The sequence below is a fragment of the Diabrotica virgifera genome, chromosome 10, assembly GCF_917563875.1.
Source record: "Diabrotica virgifera virgifera chromosome 10, PGI_DIABVI_V3a".
Classification (NCBI taxonomy): Eukaryota; Metazoa; Arthropoda; class Insecta; order Coleoptera; family Chrysomelidae; genus Diabrotica; species Diabrotica virgifera.
Genome location: NC_065452.1, coordinates 6,512,072 through 6,532,576, shown reverse-complemented (window position 1 = coordinate 6,532,576; position 20,505 = coordinate 6,512,072). Strand labels below are relative to the sequence as shown.

Below are 20,505 nucleotides of genomic sequence, written 5' to 3'. Positions count from 1 at the left end.
CCTAAAACACTTTAGACTTATAACACCCTGTACTGATGAAGAACATGGCTAGTTGTTAAAGTACATAACTTTTGTATTATCCAACATAAGCGAATGAATCAAAAAACAGAATGTTACGAAAGCCTGAGGCTATAGTCGAATTTTAATTTCAGTATTTTATAAATGCTAGAATAATCCACAGGGTGTTGGGAACTTTGAGAAAAAAACACAGTTTGATTCGTACACCCGGTATACAATGAAAATTTACCTGTTTTGCAAAAATATTATTAGAAAGATATTGACAAAGAACAGGGCTATAACATATTCAAAAAATCATTTAAATCGGACAACAGGTTTAGGAGATACGCGACATCAAAAATGACCCATTTTTTAGGGTGCCCGTTTTCTATGACGCGCAGTTTATATAGATGGCTATTAATAAATAGGGGTTGGTGATAGGAGAGTGGACATTAAGGGTTGTATGTATTTTTCAATTCTACATCATATAAAATTAAGGTAGACAATTTTGTCCAAAAAAAAATAAAAAAAAATGCAACCCCTCTTATAACTTATAGCTATGAAGAATAGATTAAAACCTATTCTCAGTTATATAGGATACACGTGTAAAATTTCATAAAAATCGGTCAAGCCGTTTCGGAGTAGTATGGTAACTAACATTGTTACAGGAGAATTTGATGTAGGTTAGAAGTAACTGTGAATTAAATAATAAAAGTGGCTAACTTTGACCGTAATGAACCTCGGCCAAAAGTTTTTTTTGAAAATTCGTGTAAAAATATCAGCTTTCGAAATCTCAAAGTAGATTTACTCTACAGTCAATATTAACAAAGCTATTCAAATTGTTTATGACCAAAAATGACCCTACTTTAGTAAAATGTTTTCGGAGTGATAAAAATGACTTATTGATTATTGATTAACGATTTTTTTCAATACTTTCAAAATATGTGTATACAAACTTCGTTTATGTGGTTTCCACAGAATTGCTATATATCATTATTATTTTATGAACAATAACATTGCGAAAAAAAAGCTTTGGGATAAACAAATTAAATAAAATTTAAACTAATTGACGAATCGTCTTAAAAATTTTTGTGCATTATGTGGACCGTTTGACTCAACTTTTCATGCAATTTGAAAATCTTACGATAATCTTCGCAAAAGTTATAGCAAATTTTTGTTTTTGAAATTTTTGTTTTATTTTGTTTGCAATTTCAAAAATTCAAAAACTGCAATTTTAAACCTTGGCTTATCTACTAAAAGAGGAATACTATAAATAAGATATTTAATTACCCTATTTTTACCTGTAGCGATTTAAAGGAAAAAACGGTCATTTTTGACCCTTATTTGTTAATAACTAAAATTCTCGTCCGAATTGTGACGGGCATTTTTGTATTTATACTGTATTAGGTATATAGTACCCAAAAAACCCATTTGCAACCTGGCTGCTCAAATGTCCCCACAAAAACCTTATTTCACTGGACTATTAACGGTTGTAATCGATGGAGCAGAGCCCCGGTAGCATATTTACAGATGCTAGCGTGTGTTGGCACCAAGAAGTTGAAATCTGTAATGGAAAAACATTACATTTGCAATAACATACTAACAGATTTGGACACCGGAGTGTTGAAACCAGTGAGCTTTTGTAGTCGCTATACATGCACAGATGCTAACTGCGATTGACACTGATTTTAAATAAACTGCTCGTCAAAGGTTAGGGATATAGAAAATTCTGCTGAATTTTTATAGTAGATTTTTTCGTGAACAGATTAACGGATTCCGCTAAGTTTTTTTTATTATTTTAGACTTTTCTTTAGTATTTACACAGTTATGCAAAGGTTTACTCAAACTTTTTTTTTGTACTTATACCGGGTGGAAGAAAAGAAATGTTTTTCTTATGTTAAGTTTGAGACGCCCTGTAGGGAGAACGAGGTACAAATGGGAGTATATATCGAAATCGTATTAGAGTCTTATGTTTTGTGAACTGTTTGTTTTTTAAATGTCCCTGATATCTTTAGAAATAAAAAAATAGACGGTTTTGTAATTTAACATGTGTTTTAACCGAAACAAAAGTTTGAGACATCTTGTAGGGAGAAAAAGGCACAAATGTTGCAGGCACAAACAACGATGTTTTGTTGTATTCTCATATTTTGTGAATATTCTATTAGATAATATCCGATCCGAGTTATCGAAAATCCGGGTTAGCCGGAGAATATAGTAAAAATTTATAAAATACGGTCTCGTTACAGATAAACTCCATTGTTATTGCAAAAAACATGAAATACATATGCACAATGCACAGCATATATTACGTACAGCTGTATACAGTATTGTTTATTTTTTGGTCAAAAACCCAGTCAAAGTGAAAAAATGTTTGTTTTGTCTGATGAAAATCGGTCCGGGTTAGCCGGACTTCCGGGTTGTCGGAGGCCGACTTATCGGGGTTCTACTGTAATTTCATTTTTATCGGTGCCATCTAGAACTTAGACGGAGAACATTTTACATTGTACATAATATTGAAACATATCAGTAACTTGTAAGTATCCACGAAGAATGCAAAATACTTATCTGAAATAAGTATACGAGTATAAAATACCTAATCTGAAATAATTTAGATCAATAAATAACCATACATGGTAATTTCAAAATAATGCAGTAAGTTAGTATTACAGAGAGGTTGTATTTAAGTTGTATATAAAAGAAGTTATTTTTAGTAACTTACCAATAAACTGATGCTCCATAGAAGTTAAAGATATAGCATTTTAAAACTGAAACAGAAAACAGACAATTAGAATGGAAGTAAAACTTTAGAGCACATATAAAAGTGTTAAGATATGAACTGGATATATTTCACAATATCATTTTTTAATCTAATTGTTGTTTTAAATAATTATTGTATTTGTGTTAAAGATTTTTTTTAAACGCTTTTCTTTACTTCAATAGTTTGCATCAAATCTTTAGACGTTAATTTGACTGACTTTTCTTCAATGCAAATGAATGAAAATTTGCAGACATATGCATTCGCGGGAACAATACACGAATAGTCAATAATTTTTTTTATGTTTATTAATCGTTTAAATAAAAAAAACGATTTTAATGGAAAATGCTTAAATTCTATTGTTTATTACAGTATAGAAACGTAAAACTTTTACGGATTGTAGCTAATAATATGAACTATACATAATTTCACTTTTTACGTTAATTGTTTACGTTATGCTTCATAAATAAACAATAAAGTTTCAAATTTTGAACGCTCATATATTTAAAAGACTAAGTTTTTCAACCTAATAAAAATATTTGTAAATTAAATATTTTTAAAAGATTTTTAATTGAAAAACTTTATTGGCCCATTTCCTGGTGACAACTTCCAAGGCTTCTACAATATGCAAGCCAAATGGATGCTGCAGTGAAGACTAAAGAGGTAACAAGAGGTGAAATCGTCGATAAGGGTGCTGGCTGCACTCTCTGATCTGAGTAAAAGTTTAAGACAGTTTTGGTTTCGCACCGCAACTGAATGAATAAAAATGGTATACATTTTTATTTTTATATTAGTATTACTCCTATAGAGTAACTAGGTCCATTTTCCGTTGGAACTTTACCACGCTGCAGACGGGGGTTGTGAATTGCATAGTGTAGAATTCCTTCCCTTTAGTCTTCACTGCAGCATCCATTTGGCTTGCATATTGTAGAAGCCTTGGAGGTTGTCACCAGGAAATGGGCCAATAAAGTTTTTCAATTAAAAATCTTTTAAAAATATTTAATTTACAAATATTTTTATTAGGTTGAAAAACTTAGTCTTTTATTTAGCAGATGCCGCTAGGCACCTACTACCATCTCGTCAGTTGCGGTGGAAGATGGATATGTCGAAGATTTTTACCTGGGCCAGAGAAAAGCAGCCTATGCAGTCTCTGATGAACCTCTAACAAGAGGTGAAATCGTCGATAAGGGTGCTGGCTGCACTCTCTGATCTGAGTAAAAGTTTAAGACAGTTTTGGTTTCATATATTTATATGCTCATATATTTGTTTATATATAAATCGGCGTTTATTCGTGTCAAAATTCAATACGATACGGAACAAAACTTCAACCAAAACTCGAATTCAAAAAATTCGTGTTTTTATCGTGACCAAGAGTCGAAAAAAAAATCATTTTAAGACAGCTGATTCTTTCATATATTGTTCCCTATGCTTCCTCGAACACCGTACCGGCCATCTGGCTACTGATACAGGTTGCGTTCATTACTGCGCAGCACACTTTTACAGGTATCGAATACATATATGGAATACAACATATCGAATTTAAAATTATTGTAAGACGAAAAATTTTTTTGTCTTTACTTTTTAAACATTATTAGAAATATGAACTGTAATTGCCAGACATTTCTGTGGTTTAAAAAGTAATGACAAAAAAATTTTTCGTCCTAAAATAATTTATGTTGTTCTGAAGCTATTTCCTTGTGGCATTTCTTATAATCAACTATTTTTAATGGGAATAAGCCACAATTTTACCAAAAAATTATTTTATTAACGTTTCGAAGCCCAAATCGGGTTTCGTTGACAAAATACAAAATACTACTAAAATAAACAAAAATGTTGTTGCTGAGTAAAAAAATTCTTCTAATAATTTATTTAATCTGACTCATTTATATTGGCAATTCAGACGTATATTATACATTCTAAGGTAGAAGACTTTAAAATGATATCGCCAATATTTATGAGTTGCGTTCCTGGGACGACTTTACTAAAAGATAGTTCATTCGATTACATGAAATCAATCCCAACTCAAGAATATCTGTCACAAAAAATTCATAGCATGTGATCTGTCTTTAAAAAGACAACCAAATGCAACGATGACAGTAAAATTCTCGCGTTAGAGATTCCATAGTAAATCACTAGGGAAAACCAGGAAAAAACCTCGTGACACTATCCCGACATCATCGTAAGTATTTGTTCTTACATTTAATTTACTTTCAAACAGCTAATACCAAATTCTGACTTTAATATGTTTAAATTTTAAATAATATTAATAATACATAGATATACAGGGTGTAACAAAAATACAGGTCATAAATTTAATCACATATTTTGAGACCAAAAATAGTTCGATTGAACCTAACTTACCTTAGTACAAATGTGCACATAAAAAAAGTTATAGCCCCTTTAAGTTACAAAATGAAAATCAATTTTTTTCAATATATCGAAAACTATTAGAGATTTTTTATTGAAAATGGACATGTGGCATTCTTATGGCAGTAGCATCTTAAGAAAAAATTATAGTGAAATTTGGACACCCCATAAAAATTTTTTAAACACAATGTTTTTAAAACTTTTTTGGCTCTTAGCACTTTTTCGAAAAGTCAGTTTTTATCGAGATATTTTGAATATTTGTCAAATCCACCACATATTTGTATATGGTTAAGTACGATTATGGAGACTTGGTAGTAATATGAAAATTTATGTACGACTTACATTTTTAGGTATATTTTGAACCATAGTAAAAAAGAAGCCACATCTCGATAAAATGTGCCTTCTCGAAAAAATACAAAGAGGCAAAAAAGTTTTGAAAACACTGTGTTTAACTAATGGTACCGCAGTAATATTTTAATTGGAACGTACACAAACATTTGGGGGGTTTAAAAGAACAAAACCCCCATAACATTTTTATGTAAGCATATTCAAAAATAGGCCTCAACTCGATAAAAACTGCCTTATCGAAAAAATACTAAGAGGCAAAAAAGTTTTAAGAATATTGAATTTAACTAATGGTACCACAATAATAATTTAATTGAGACCTACATAAAAGTTTGGGGGGTTTAAGGGAACAAAACTCCCATAAAATTTTTATGGGGTGCACAAATTTCACTTTAATTTTTCTTTAAGATGCTCCTGCCACAATAATGCCACATGTCCATTTTCAATAAAAAATCTCTAATAGTTTTCGATATATTCGAAAAAATCGATTTTCATTTTGTAACTTCAAAGGGCTGTAACTTTTTTTATGTGCATATTTGTACTAAGGTAAGTTAGGTTCATTCGAACTATTTTTGGTCCCAAAATATGTGATTTAATTTGTGACCTGTATTTTTGTTACGCCCTGTACAATAAGTAATACTAAAATATAAAATTTGTACTAACTCGATATGTTATTGACTTACTAATCATGGTATTTTCTTTCTATTGACTTCCTCCTTCAGTATGGGTAACCACAACCACATTCTACTGCATTCTACCGAGGAATTTGCGACACAATTGGTTTCATTTAGCATAATTAGAGCCGCTTCTTTGATTTTTCTCTTTTTACTATCTGATTCTTTCAGGGCTATACTTGAATCTCTCCACTGAACTCTGTGTTCATTGAAAATTGCTAAATGAAACCAATTGTGTCGCAAATTCCTCGGTAGAATACAGTAGGATGTGGTTACCCATACTGAAGGAGGAAGTCAATAGAAAGAAAATACCACGATTAGTAAGTCAATAACATATCGAGTTAGTACAAATTTTATATTTTAGTATTACTTATTGTAGATCTATGTATTATTAATATTATTTAAAATCTAAACATATTAAAGTCAGAATTTGGTATTAGTTTTTTGAAAGTAAATTAAATGTAAGACCAAATATTTACGATGATGTCGGGATAGTATCACGAGGTTTTTTCCTGGTTTTCCCTCGTGATTTACTATGGAATCTCTAACGCGAGAATTTTACTGTCATCGTTGCATTTGGTTGTCTTTTTAAAGACAGATACATGCTATAATTTTTTTGTGACAGATATTCTTGAGTTGGGATTGATTTCATGTAATCGAATGGAGAGGGAAACCATGCTAGGCTGTACTGATTTGTTAAATGTCGATGGTTTACTTATTTAGAAAATTGGAAATTTTGTATTTTAATATTAAAAATAAAATTATACGTTGCTTATAACGTTGAAGTATCGCATTATTTGCTCTCTATTACATAGGTATGTCTACTCTATTAAAAAATAGATTAATTTGATTTAATGCTGCATCATAGTTTCATCAATCCCCATATATTATTTTTTTATCAAGGTTACTCAAAGCATACCGCCTGTTTTTCCACCGAAATGATACCGCCAGCTATCAAAATATACATATTAAAAATATACACCCAATGACTATTGTATATTTAATCAACTTGTGTGTTTGTATATCAATAGATAATCTCAGTCCCAATCTGTAACAGTGTGAGATCGGAAACAATATTGAAAATATTGTAAATAAATAAAAACAAAAATATAAAAATCTTAGTAAATAGGGTAAATTCTTATAAAACAACTAAGCCTTCTTCACATTTTCAGGCTTTTCTGACATAATATTGGGTTTATACTGACGTGATAAGGTAAAAAGCAGTAAGTGCCAAAATAATGGTTTTGAGTTATTTGTAATTTAAGGATTTTTCTTTCACACAATATATTATTTCTTTAATTTTAAGCAGAAAAACGTTAAAAACATTAAAAAATATGTCTTAATTTTTGACAAATCAAACAATTGTCTTACTTGTTTTTTGGCTGAAAATTCAGCAGTTACTGCTGTTTGCCCTAATAATGAAGTTGATTTCTTAAGCAGAAATGTAGAATTGTCAGCTTTATGTAAATATAGGTTTTAAAAATAAAACAAAATTGCAGAATCCAGCGGTAGTGTAATCAAATAAAAAATCAAATGTAATTCACATTAGAAAAAGAAAAAAGTCTAAAAAGTCTAAAGATAAAAGAAAAAGGAATTCTTAGAGGATATATGGATCGCTTAAGGAGAACTTACTTACTTACGTAGTCCTAAGCCTTTATACCTTTAGGTGTAAGGCTGGTGTAAGGCCACTGTCGATGAACACCAACCTCCATGACGCTTTAATCCGAGGACATCAACACCTTTATTAGCCAAAAGCGTTGCTGATGTCCTCCTGAACGAATGGCCAGTATAGTTCTCGGGATTAGGCAAATTTAAGAATTTGGCAATTTGAGAAGGCCAGCCCCCGATTGTCCCTTTCCCTATTACTTAAATAGCACAACATTTTCCTTTGGCGTATCTTAAGAACAAATGATTTGATTTTACTTGTAATGGACGAAGTTTTATATACGAGTACTTTTGCAGAATATCTAAATATGGAATTTTATCCTCTGGTTTATTAACGACTGTAAAAGTACGCTGGATGTTCGTTTTTGTATTGGGTACTTTTACAATCATTAAACCATCGGTTTGTTGGATGTCATTCATAGTAATATTATATAATTCTTCTCTTCTACAGGCACCAGATATTCCCAATATCATTGCGACCTACAAATTATGAAAAAATCTTCATTAGAGTATTTCTTTTACCTAAACTAGCTTATATTACCTTGTGAACTAGAAATTCTTCATCCGGTGCTTCTATCAGAAATTTTTCAAATTGCTCCCGTGTAAAAATGCTCGCTTTCTTAGGCCTATAGCCAACATTTTTTCTCTTCAAATACGCGATCAAAGTTGAAAACTTGGAAATATCAATGCCATCATAAAGAAAAACGGTGGATTTAATCATTGAATATTCTGCCCAGAGGCTTCCAGGAGCTTTCAACTGCATATTGTCTTTGAACGAAATATGCCAATAGAATCTTTTCTTCGATTCTTAAATTCTTGCTTTCGCACCATTTTTTAAAACTTTGGTAGGTATTTTGATAACGGATTTTGGATTTTTCGGGAATAATTGCGGAACACCCTTCTTCCCAAGCCCGTTCAATTTCTTCAAATTCACTTTCGCTTATATTTTAATTTATAATAATCAAAATTGTACTTAAAATTATTGACAACTAAATAAAAACTCAATTCTCCATTGTTGTTATGCACCCTAGTTACTACCTAACAACCAAAGTATTTATCTTGATAAAATGAATGAAACTAGTCAATATGACGAAAATGTTTAATTTTATAATTTATAATGGTATCAATCGTGCAAAAAACGTTATAAGCATGTCGAACGTTAAGGGTAACCGATCTCAGAAAATAATTGGAGTCGTCGCTCCGCTCCTCCTCCAAACAATTGTCTTCGATCGGTATAAAACCCTTACCGTTCTCCATACTTAATATACTATTAGAACTATAATATAGTTCTATCTAGAGCCCTCTTTCAGTTATGACGTAGTGTAGTGTTTTGAAAATGTCGATAATCCAATGTCCAAATAAATTTGACAGTTGTCAGAATTGTATTAGACACACACGTATACAGTGTGGCACAGCCAAATGGAATAAATTCATTATTGCGTGAATGAGCGATTTTGGAAATAGATTCCGAAATAGGTCGATTTTTATTTTTAAATTGTGGTTTTTTGGCATATATATCATACTAGTGACGTCCTCCATCTGGGCGTGATGACGTAATCGATGATTTTTTTTTAAATCAAAGGGTATTCAATTTTTTCTATTCAGTAATATAAACGTGTTTATATATTATATATACAGGGTGTCCCGAAAAGATTGGTCATAAATTATACCACACATTGTGGGGTCAAAAATAGTTCGATTGAACCTCACTTACTTTAGTACAAATATGCTCATAAAAAAGTTACAGCCCTTTGAACTTACAAAATGAAAATCGATTTGATTGAAAAAATATTGAATGATATTGATATTGAAAATGTTTTTCAATATATCGAAAACTATTGTAGATTTTTTATTAAAAATGGACATGTATAATTTTTATGACAGGAACATTTTAAAACAAAATTATAGTGAAATTTTTTCACCCCATAAAAATTTTATGGGGGTTTTGTTCCCTTAAATCCCCCCAAACTTTGGTGTACGTTCCAATTAATTCATTATTGTGGTACCATTAGTTAAACACAACGTTTTTAAAACGTTTTTGCCTTATAGTATTTTTTCGATAAGCCAGTTTTTATCGAGATGCGGCTTCTTTTTTAATATGTTGTTCCTTTAAACCCCCAAATGTTTGTGTACGTTCCAATTAAACTATTATTGTGGTACCATTAGTTAAACACAGTTTTTAAAACTTTTTTGCCTCTTAGTCTTTTTTTTATAAGTCACCTTTTATCGAGATGTGGGTTCTTTTTCAAAATATACCTAAAATGTAAATTATAAATAAATTTTCAGATTATTAACAGGTCTATAATCGTACCTACTTAACCATATACAAATAATATGTGGTGGATTCAATAAATATTCAAAATATCTCGATAAACACTGACTTATCGAAAAAGAACTAAGAGGCAAAAAAGTTTTAAAAGCAATGTGTTTAACTAATGGTGCCACAATAATAATTAAATTGGAAAGTACAAAAAAGTTTGGGGGGTTTAAGAGAACAAAACACCCATAAAATATTTATGGGATGCACAAATTTCACTTTAATTTTTTTTAAGATGTTGTTGTCATAAGAATGCCACATGTCTATTTTCAATAAAAAATCTCAAAGAGTTTTCGATATATAAAAAAAATCAATTTTCATTTTGTAACTTCAAAGGGCTGTAACTTTTTTTGTGTGCACTATTGTATATACACTCACCGGCAGAGAAAACGGGCACCCCAAAAAATGGGTCATTTTTAATGTCTTGCATTTCCTAAACCTGATGTCCGATTTAAGTAATTTTTTTAATATGTTATAGCCTTATTCTTTATCAATATCGTTGTAATAATATTGTTGCTAGACAGGTACATTGTCATTGTATACAGGGTGTACGAATCAAACTGTGTTTTTTTCTCAAACTTTGGAACACCCTGTGGAATGTTCTAGCTTTTATAAAATACTGAAATTATAACCAAACTATAGCCTCAGGTTTTCTTAACATTCTGTTTTTTAAATCATTCGCTTATGTTGGATAATAAAAAAGTTAAGCACTTTAACAACTACCCCTGTTTTTCGTTAATACAGGGTGTTTTTAAATAAGTACGGCAAACTTTAAAGGGTAATTCTGCATGATAAAATACTGACAGTTTGCTTTATAAACGTATGCCCGCAAATGCTTCGTTTCCGAGATAGGGGGTGTTGAAATTGTTCTTACAAACTGACGATTTATTTATTTCTCTAAAACGGTTTGTGATATGCAAATGAAATTTGGTAGATTTTAAGAGGTAGTTATTGCGCATTTTTTGGCATACAACTAAGAATTTTATATTCACCATTGGCGTGCATACGGGTATAAATATTTTAAATATATCCCGTATGCACGCCAGTGGTATGCCAAAAAATGCGCAATAACTAGCTCTTAAAATCTACCAAATTTCATTTGCATATCACAAACCGTTTTAGAGCAATAAATAAATCGTCAGTTTGTAAGAACAATTTCAACACCCCCTATCTCAGAAACGAAGTATTTGCGGGCATAAGTTTATAAAGCAAACTGTCATTATTTTATCATGCAGAATTACCCCTTAAAGCTTGCCGTACTTATTGAAAAACACCCTGTATTGACGAAAAACAGGAGTAGCTGTTAAAGTGCCTAACTTTTTTATTATCCAACATAAGCGAATGAATAAAAAAACAGAATGTTAAGAAAATCTGTGGCTATAGTTGGGTTTTAATTTTAGTATTTTATAAAAGCTAGAACATTCCACAGGGTGTTCCAAAGTTTGAGAAAAAAACACAGTTTGATTCGTACACCCTGTATACAATGACAATGTACCTGTCTAGCAACAATATTATTACAGCGATATTGACAAAGAATAACATATTAAAAAAATTACTTAAATCGGACATCAGGTTTAGGAAATACAAGACATTAAAAATGAGCCATTTTTTGGGGTGCCCGTTGTCTCTGCCGGTGAGTGTAGGTAAGTGAGGTTCAATCAACCTATTTTTGACCCCAGAATCTGTGGTATAATTTATGATTAATCTTTTCGGGACACCGTGTATAACTATAACAACCTATACTAATCAAACTGTGTTTTTTTCTCAAAGTTCGCATCACCCTGTGGAATATTCTAGCACTTATAAAATACTGAAACTAGAACCCAACTATAGCATCAGGTTTTCTTAACATTCTGTTTTTTTAATCATTCGTGTTGAATCAGATGACCGATCATATTACCCGTATGCACGCTAATGGTGAATATAAAATTCTTAATTTTATGTCAAAAAATCTGCAATAACTAGCTCTTAAAACCTACCAAATTTCATTTACATATCTCAATTAGTTTTAAAGCAATAAATAAATCGTCACTTTGTCAGAAAAAATTCAACATCCCGTATCTTGGAAACGGAACATTTGCGGACATACGTTTATAAAGCCAACTGTCATTATTTTTTCATGCAGAATTACCCCTTAAAGTTTGTCGCACTTATTTAAAAACACCGTGTATTGATGAAGAGCATGTCTAGTTGTTAAAGTATCTAACTTTTTTATTATCCAACATAAAGGAATGAATCAAATAGCAGAATGTTAAGAATATCTGATGCTATAGTTGGGTTTTAATTTCAGTATTTTTTAAATGCTAGAATATTTCACAGGGTGATGCAAACTTTGAGAAAAAAACACAGTTTGATTGGTACACCCGGTGTACAATGAAAATTTACCTGTTTAGCAACAATATTATTACACTGGTATTGTTAAAGAATCCGGCTATAACATGTTCAAAAATAACTTAAATCGGCCAACAGGTTTAGGAAATATGAGACATCACAAATGACCAAATTTTTAAGTGGGCCGATTTCTATGCACATAAGTTTAGTTTTAAATATTTTTTGGTTTTCTGTTAATTTTTATTTATTGAACTTTGACATATTATTTATTTCTAAGGCGTTACGAAGTTCGCCGGGTCAGCTAGTATGTATAATGTATATTAAAAAATACATCAAAATTTTGATTGACATTAAAAATTTATTATAACAACACATATTACAATGTCTTTCGTCGCTGGAATGGTAAGATTGTTTTAAATCCGTTAACTACACTATCTTTATATTTATAGCAAGTTTTTGTTGAACAAAGGGCACCATTAGATGTTCCAAACAACCTTGCAGCATTGTCGATCGAAATATCGATTTCATTACGCTCAGCTTAGAAAAAATTCTCTTGTTACAGGTATTGTGGCAAATATTACCATTAGTTGGTTGAACACTGGAAACATCGATTTTCTGTTATGTTGATACATCCAATCGAGTCAGTCGAGAGCTTTCGAAGGTGGAAAATTTGTAGGTATAGTATGTTAAACAGTAAATGGTTAAGTTCAATTAGTTACCACTATAAACAGCCCGGATTAACCGATAATAGTATAAAAGGCCCGGTTTCAGGTAAAATTTATTTTAGGCTTTATTATGGGAGTACCGTCTAGTCAGTGTTAATTGCAAAAGACCAACTCTGTCTACCTCGGTGGCTTATCGCTCCGGGTGGGTCTTAACAATGGGCCAGGTCAGATAAATTTAATAATATTTACGACCGCACTAATTGAACTCACACCAATTACTGTTGAACAAACCATACTCTTTTGTTTTTAAAAAAAGTCTCACTTCAGCTTCTAATTCTGAAGAATTCAAATTAAATTATTGTTCTGAGGTGTATTTTAAATCTTGATTTCCTAGATTATCTATATTTACCGATATGATTTTGCCTACCGAATAAATAATTTTTTATTCTTGGTCAGATTTATCGTTTATTTACTGAATCATTCGCCTAAAAGCGAATAAACTCAATAGTCCAGGGCGGATCTGTTTTGAGATGGACGTTGAGAGGTGACTCAAATTTTTTTGCAGAAATTGCTTGAAAATAAATCAAATAATAATATTTGAGTTATCCTCCCTCTCAAAAAGGTCCGGAACATTGTTTAAATAATCAAAATGTCAAGAATTGAGGGAAAAATTCGATTTTTTTCTTCGTTTTTTGATTATAACTTTAACAGTATTCATTTCCGAGAAAAGTTGTACTGACATAAAAGTTGCGTAATTCAATTTACTACAATATAAAATTGGTTAAAAATTAAAAAAAATCACCCTAGTTGCAAAATAGCAATAATTGCGAAAAAACCATACAAAAACAAGTATTCGCATTTTACGTTTTTCAACCATTTATGCTACACTTAGGACCTTCATATTTCACCCAGAAAAACTTTATGATACAGTAAAACAATACTGTAAATTTCATTAAGATCGGTTCAATAGATTTTGCAAAATAAATTTTGCAATACAGCTTTCGCAAAAAAAATTCATTTATTCAAAATGTTACAGGACTGAAAATAAAGCAGATAGCAAGTTGATTTTTTTTTGCTTATGGAAGTGTACTGTACCTTTCATTTGCAATTATCAAAATTAAAATCGATTAATTACCACGGCGTCAGAAAATTTTTGAAATAAACAATAATTTTTGGTGTTACGCGCAGGACAGCGGTGTTCGATTCACACAGGTTGATTTCCACCAAAATTTCTTCCAATCTTTATCTAATATATTATTTTCTTACTCTATATTTTGTTGTATTTTAATTTTTTAATTCCACAAAAATCAAACTAATTTTATTATTGTTTGTGAAATATTGTTTAAACAATTGCATATGTTTAAAAATAATAAACTTTTATTATTTAAATTAAAATATATGAACAAAGAAAGTTTTTGCTAATAAAACTGTTATTTCAAAGGATAGAGTATGTGTTTTTATTTTGCAATAAACAAATTTATTTATTTATATCGAAATGTCATAAAAATTAAAATTTATCAAATATTATCAAAGTTCATTGGAATGCCCAATCAGAGCAACCCATCCGCTGTCCTGCGCGTAGCACCAATAATTAATGTTTATTTAAAAATTTCCTGACGCCGTGGTGTTACGCGATTTTAATTTTGCGAAATTGCAAATGACAGGTACAGTACACTTCTATATGCAAAAAAATTTTCAACTTGCTATCTCTTTATTTTCAGTCCTGTAACATTTTGAAAAAATGAATTTTTTTTACGAAAGCTGGATTGCAAAATTTATTTTGCAAAATCTATCGAACCGATCTTAATGAAATTTACAATATTGTTTTACTGTATCATAAAATTTTTCAGGGTGAAATATGAAGGTCCTAAGTGTAGCATAAATGGTTGAAAAACGTAAAATGCGAATACTTGTTTTTGTATGTTTTTTCCACAATTTTTGCTATTTTCCAACAAGGGTGACTATTTCTTAAATTTTTAGCCAATTTTATATTGTAGGAAATTTAATTACGCAACTTTTATCTCAGTACAACTTTTCTCGGAAATGAATACTTTTAAAGTTATAATCAAAAAACCAAGAAAAAAATCGAATTTTTCCTTAATTTTTTGACATTTTGATTATTTAAACAATGTTCCGGACCTTTTTGAGAGGGAGGATAACTCAAATATTATTATTTGATTTATTTTCAAGCAATTTCTGCAAAAAAATTTGAGTCACCTCTCAACGTCCTAATGTACTAATATTTTTACAGATGCGCCCTGGTCTACAAGGAGTTTCACATATTTTTGTATCATTGATTCTAAATGCATTTCCAGCATTATTATCTAATCTTGTAGAAAACTTTAAGTTTTCTCGGAATAGAAATGTCATTTAAAAGCTTATCACAAGAGTGTCTTTTAATTTGGAACAAATATTATCAAATTATAGTTGGTTCGATCCTTAATTCTTTCAAAGCAAGCGATAAGTTTGAAACTTCTATAACTTTACAAATATTATTTATTTGTAATGTAATATGTGATTGAAGTAATTTTGTAACTTTGACAAGCATTTGCAGAATTGGATGCAATATTTTCAAACAAATAATAAAATTCAAGGATACTAAAGGATATTAAAGAATACAGATTAGTAAAAAGACGTATACAGCTAGCAGGAGAAAGATCTGAAGAATTCAATTGGAAAAGAGGTATCAAACAAGGAGAAAGTCTTCGCCTGCTACTATTCATAATAGTCATGAGCGAATTAATTAGAAATACTGGTGAAAGAACCAACCAAATACGGACAATAATATAGGTTACCAAGATTACAGAAACTAAAAATAGAACCCTTATTGTATGCGGATGACATAGTCATTATAGCAGATTCCGTGGCCATAACTCAAAAAATTATCAACATATGGACAGAGGAAATGGAGAAACTAAAATTGGAAATGAACATCTAGAAAAGTAAAGGTAGCAGGTAGGAACTCCTTTTGGATAGTCCTATCAGGGAAATTGAATCAATCCCTGCCTTCTGCAGATTCCAGGTGTATCCTGACCTGGGAAACTAGTACCTGCTAAGGGATCCCCTGTCGAGGGTCACGGATGAAGCCCACAACGGCATCCAGGGCGGAGAAGAAGGTCTTCACAACGGTCTGGAGGACGGAGGTGGCAGCCCCCTGGTTTTAGGGCTTTTATTATAAAAGTTTTATAAAATCGAACCTGGAAATCGGAAGGTGGTTTTTCAGTATCTGTATTGAGCGGAAGCCATGTAGGCCACAACGGTCAATACAGAATAGTACTCGGTGCGGTGTAGAAAGCCAATGGAATGACTACTACACTATTTTCCCCAGGTTAATCAATATGACTGTGGAAATAAACGATGGCCCCGAGTACGGGCGCTTCTTAAATGTGGCAGGGTGCGAAGAATCTCCCGTTTGACCAAATTTGATATACGGAGAAGTTGTAGAGTAGGCACATGGAATGTGCGGAGTTTATATGAACCAGGAAAAACACACAATGCCATAAATGAGATGAAAAGGCTGCAAATATCAATTCTCGGTATCAGTGAAATACGATGGCCCGGATCTGGCCAATGCCATGTGGATGATCATGAAGTATATTATGCAGGAGAAGAGAGTAATTACCATCGTCATGGTGTAGGATTCATAGCCTCAAAGGAGGTTAGCAAATGTGTTAGGGCGGTATGCCAGGTATCTGAACGAGTCATAATGATTCAGTTGAACGCGAAACCCAGAAACATAAATTTAATACAAGTGTATGCACCGACAGCGGAAAGTGAACTAGAAGAACTTGACAAGTTCTACGCCGATGTAAAAACTGTTACCGACCAACTCAAGACTAGAAATCTCACCATTCTGATGGGTGACCTTAATGCTAAGATAGGAAAAGGCAGACAAAGTAATATTATTGAATGTTATGGACTGGGCGATAGACATGAAAGGGGGGACTATTTCGCAGATTTTTGCAAAGAACATAATCTATGTATAATGAATACCTTTTTCAAATTACCTAAACGGAGATTATATACGTGGAAATCTCCATCAGATACACGCCATAATATCGTAAGAAACCTAATTGACTGCATAACCATCAGTGAGCGTTGCACAAATGCAGTAAAGTCTGTAAAAACCTATCCTGGCGCCGATGTGCCATCTGATCACAATCTGTTGTTAGCCGAAATAAAATTAAAACTTAAACGGATAAAACAACAACGATCCTCTAACAAACTGGATACCGATTTTATTAGAAAACAACAGTCAGGTGATTGCAAACAATTTAGAGAGCAATTTTGAGAATAGCGAACAACAAGAATCCATCAAGGATCATTGGAACCAAATCAAAACGACTATAAGCAACTCAACTCCAAACTTCAAAGAGAAAAATCAAAAGAAGCAACAGTGGATGAACGATGAGATTTTGAAATTTGATGGAAAAAAGACGCTAATTTAAGAACCAAAACATCAAAATATATAAACGCATTAGTCAAGAGATAAGGACTAAATTACGAGCGGCAAAAGAAACATACTTTGAAGACAAATGTTTAGAAATTGAAGAGTTGCAGAGAAAACCTGATTCATTTAATATGTATAAAAAAAATAAAAGAACTCACCGGTCAGAACAAAAAACATGCAAATAACATCGTTGATAGAGACGGAAAACTGATTATCACTGACTTGAATAAAATAGACAGATGGAAAGACTACATTTAGGAACTGTTTAATGATGAAAGGCCCGAGCTTGAAATTAACGCAGTATGTAGTTACAGGACCTGACATAACTATGGACGAAATTGAACAAGCAATAAGATTAGCAGCAAAGACCAGAAAAGCGACGGGACCAGACGAAATACCGAGTGAAATAATAAAGCTCTTCGAAAGTTCAGGTAAAAGATCTCTCCTTCATATTTTTAATAAAGTTTATCAAACTGGCTATATACCAACGGATTGGCTGCTGTCGACTTTTGTGACGATACCAAAAAAGGCAAACGCGAAAAGATGTAGTGACTACCGAACCATTAGCTTGATGAGTCATGTTTTAAAGATATTTCTACGAATTGTGCACTCTAGGATGTACCAAAAAATAGAAGAACAGCTTGGTGATACACAGTTTGGATTCCGCAATAACCTTGGAACCAGAGAAACCCTGTTTAGTATTCAGGTTATGGTACAGAGATGCAGAGATGTCGGACATCTGGTTTATATGTGTTTAATTAAATTTGAGAAGGCCTTTGATCGGGTAAAACATACTGAAATGATTGCTATTCTTCAGAAAGTGGGTATTGATGATAAAGACCTACGCATTATCAAAAATCTTTACTGGCATCAACGTGCAAACATCAGGATTGGCCGGGACACGTCTGAAGAACTTCAAATACGAAGAGGAGTAAGGCAGGGCTGCATTTTGTCCCCACTAATATTTAACATCTATTCTGAGTTTGTTTTTAATAAAGCAGTGGATAATGCTCAATGTGGTATCAAAATGAATGGCGTCAATATTAATAATTTGAGATATGCGGATGACACGGTGTTAATTGTGAGCAATTATGAAAAACTTCAACATCTGATTAATAGGATTACCACAACGTGCGATGAATATGGACTCAAGCTAAACACCGCAAAGACCAAGGTGATGGTTGTCAGTAAGACGCCAATACAACCGGAAGTAGTAACAGCTTATGGTGAACAATTAGAGAGAACTAACAGTATCACCTACCTTGGTTGTAATCTGTATGAAAACTGGGACATGAACAAAGAAATTAGAATACGTATAGAGAAGTCCAGAGCTGCATTCTTTAAGATAAAGAAACTTTTATGTACTAAAAATGGTAGTTCCCTAGGTTGGCTGTGTACAGCATATAGTTAAAAAACTCAAACATGAAGTAAAAACCACTTCTATGTAATTGGTATATTTATTAAAAAATTTTAAAAATCCCATTGGATTGGAAAAATGTGTCCAATTCAAAATGTTTTCGGACCTATCGGTCCATCATCAGTGAATTCGAATACTTGAATGGTTGAAAGAATAATTCAATCTACATTATGTTGTAGTGATAATGAACAGGCTAAACGCCGATGTTAAAAGATATAACCTCCGGGAACATGGTGAAACTCTACCAGGAAATTTAATCAACCATCTTAGGCCAACGTTGACTACCAAATTTGGTAAATTTCCTGGTAGAGTTTCACCATGTTCCCGGAGGTTATATATTTTAACATCGGCGCGGCGGCGGCGTTTAGCCTGTTCATTATCACTACAACATAATGTAGATTGAATTATTATTTCAACCATTGTTTGGTTCTGGGGCTATTTAGCAAGTATTCGAATTCACTGATGATGGACCGATAGGTCCGAAAACGTTTTCAATTGGACTCATTTTTCAATCCATTGGGATTTTTAAAAAATTTTAATAAATATACCAATTACATAGAAGTGGTATTTACTTCATATTTGAGTTTTTTAAACTTTTATGTGGAAACAACATTACTTTGAATCTTAAAATTAGATTAGTGAGATGTTATGTGTTCTCTACTCTTTCGTACGGTGTCGAAGGTTGGACATTAACAGATACTCTTCTCAAGAAATTAGAAGCCTTTGAAATTTTGGTATACCGAAGAATCCTACGAATAAGTTGGGTGGATAGAGTTCGCAACGAAGTTGTTTTGCACCGGATGGGAAAAGTTACGGAAGTCGTCAGAACAGTTAAAAATCGAAAACTTGAATATTTTGGCCATGTTATGCGACACCCAGAGAGATATAATATACTGCATTTAATAATACAAGGCAAGGTAGACGAAAGAATAGGGCCAGGTCGAATAAGAACGTCATGGCTTAAAAACCTGAGAGAATGGTATAACAGATCCTCTGCAAGAAGAGAAAAGTAAAACAATGGTCATCGGCGAAAAGAACGAAAATGAAATAAAATATACGATGCAAATATTCAACTAGAATAGTTACCGCATACAATTATCCTATAAGTATAATTACCAATGATGGAATAATAGACCTCGAAGTAACAAACAAAACAGAAAAATCGAACAAATTGTACTATGCACTAACGCCAGTTCTGAGAAAAAAAGAATTGTACCAAGAAACAAAAATGAAAATGTTATAGACGATTGTAATACAGACGATCCTATATACAGTGGCGTAGCTGACAGGCCCGCAGGGCCCGCAAGGCGGGGGGCCCCGACGTTAGGAGGGGCCCCTTAAAGCCTTCAAGCTTAATACTTCTACTTTCTTTAAATTGGGGACCAAAACATATTTTCCTAATAAGCATCAAAATAGGGAATTTGGGAGGAAGTACTGAAGCGGGTAATTGACGTAATAACTCTTACTCTTTCTGGGTGCAATTTAGCGTTTCGTGGACATGTTGGTAGCTTAGATAAAAGTG

At 32.2% G+C, this 20,505-nt stretch overlaps 1 protein-coding gene across 1 annotated transcript in view; it reads right to left on the bottom strand.

Annotated features, from left to right (window-relative positions):
* Positions 1 to 20,505, bottom strand: part of LOC114330054 (plasma membrane calcium-transporting ATPase 2) — a 631,040-nt gene that overhangs the window by 554,062 nt on the left and 56,473 nt on the right. The window contains exon 2 of the mRNA XM_028279354.2: positions 2,717 to 2,762. The gene's annotated coding sequence lies outside the window, so the exon portion shown is untranslated. The remainder of the gene's footprint in view (positions 1 to 2,716; positions 2,763 to 20,505) is intronic.